This window comes from Apteryx mantelli, chromosome 6 (assembly GCF_036417845.1).
Source record: "Apteryx mantelli isolate bAptMan1 chromosome 6, bAptMan1.hap1, whole genome shotgun sequence".
NCBI classification, from domain to species: domain Eukaryota; kingdom Metazoa; phylum Chordata; class Aves; order Apterygiformes; family Apterygidae; genus Apteryx; species Apteryx mantelli.
The window spans coordinates 35,391,226-35,393,663 of record NC_089983.1 but is presented as its reverse complement, the minus strand read 5'-3'; positions in this window follow the sequence as shown (position 1 = coordinate 35,393,663).

Below are 2,438 nucleotides of genomic sequence, written 5' to 3'. Positions count from 1 at the left end.
TTGCCTGACTTTTCTAAGGAGAACACATTTTCCCATTCTGAGCCATAGTTCATATGAACTCTATTGCCTACCGATTAATTTATGGATATGGAGCTTTCAAGTGTTTAATTGGAAATATCTTCTCCTCTGCTGTCACTATATTACATCGATACAGGAGCTTCATACCAAATGCTTTCCATGAAAACAATTTCTAAATCAAATTATTTTTAATGTTGTGAGGTTTTTGCACATGAATAAGTACCTCAATTGAGATGTATAAAACCAATTAGACCCCTATTTATCTCTGCTTAGCAACTTGGTTCCGCTAATTTCTTTGGTCACTGTGTTTCACTTCAGAACTCGCTCTGTTCATGCATTCTGATGATTGAATTACTCAACATTTATTTTAGAATGCATTTATTTAGTGGTGCCCTTTCCAAACAGCTTCTTTTTTATCCGATCCTGAAAGCCCTGCAATATTTTTGCATGAAGTTCAGAGACGGCCATAAAGGAGATGTATTACTTACCTTCTAAATGCTTTCATAACTCAGAAATTTTGGACAATAAACATGCAGTAACTGTTGGGAAGAGGGAAATTTCTTAATTGTTTCCCATTGCCATAGCAAAACTCATATTCTGTGAAACATTAATTACTAGCACAAACACACTTGGTTATTTGGCTTTTTAAAAATTTTTTTATTTTCTCCTGTCTCAGAAGAATCATGCTGGCAACTTACAAAATTTATTTCATCTCTCTAACATACTCTCTCTTAAGCTTCAGTATTCTGTTATATCATCCAGACACATCCTGTAATGTGTCAGAAAAACAAAGAGCATATTTTTCATTAGGTAGCCATTTTTTATATGACACACAAATCCAAAGAAGGAACTTTTCCTTTCATTGCTGCAACAGTTTGGTTAAATGCATTAATGATGTTTCTAAGAGGTTTAAAAGCCTAGAAGAGTACAAAATCATAGCGCTGGCAGGGTACTGAAAAGTAGTCTAGTCTTAAGGCTCAAATATAACTACATAGTAACTAGCAGATGTTTGTCGAGTGTGTTCATACAGATTTTCAGCAATGTAAACTAGTCTCTGTTCTATATGATTCATGAGCCTAATTGCTAGAATTTTTCCTAATGTCTAATCTATGTAGCTACACGTTGAGCCTACCACTTCTTGAGCTAGCTATAGAGGAATGCAGGCAATGGATTATTTCTTTTTTGCAGCTGTTTTTAATGTATATGTATATATGTATACAGACACACACACATAGACACACACACACTCATATATATGTCTATATTTCTTTTTGGCATATCTATGTGTGTATAAATATATATGTATAAATACGTGTATATATGCATAAACTTTTATTTACTCACTTTCTTTTCTCTTCCCTTCCCAGCCCTCTTTGTTGGTCAATGTTATTCATTATCATTTGAACTGTGAACGTTCAGCAACACGGTAGTAGTTCTTACGTATGTTGGTAATTTTATATGAGTTATAATTCAGCTGAGGAGAATTCAACACATGTATGCATCATGGAGTCACGCATTGCTTATTTAGGACAAAGATGCCCCATTGGACATCTAATGTGTTACCTTAATCTTACAGGTCAGTTGTTCTTAGCTTCTTACCTCAGCCTGAATATTACTTTCTGCCAGCGAGCAGGTTGCAAAAATACCTCATCCTGTTGATCTCATGGTACAGCGGGCATGATGATGGGGCATGAAGAGGATAAAAATGTCAGAAGGGACATTAATCTCATCTTAATTTTCAGGTCTGTGTTTTCCAGATGTCCTAAAGAACATTAATATTTTGATACCACATTGTGAATCATCATTACCGAATTACAGAACATGTGTCCTATCCACAGTTTGTACAAAAAAGAGGTTTTCTTCTTCCCAGCAAAGCTGTAAGTGGAATATATAGACCAAGTCAGTGACACTGAGCTTGCAGAAAAGGCTCAGGTACAGGACAGGCACACACCGCTGGTGCACGCTGTGGCTGCCTCTCTGCCCATGGCCCCAGGTTTATGTCAAAAGACAATGACCTGCTCACACAGCCGGAAACCTCAGGGGTGCACCCTGCCCTGCAGGCACAGAAACTATATTCTTACGCTGACATTTGAGAATGCATCTCAAAACTTCTTATTAGGCTATATCAGGTCTCAAGAGATTTGTTTTTTCTCTGGTCATTCTGTGAGCTGGAGCTACTTTTTTCTTAATAGATGAAACTCTCTTCACTTTTCTCTCCTTTTCTTTCTCTCTCTTAACAGACTGTACTATCTTCTAATATTAATATGTCTTGGTTATATAGAACTTAAGAATAACTTCTATTAAAATTAACAGAAAATGACTTGCTTTCTGTAGTTCTGTTCCTTTGCCAATTTGTTTTTGTAAGCATTCTACAGTATTCTATTCCAGAAAGATTTTCAATCATGCTTTTGGGTAACAAA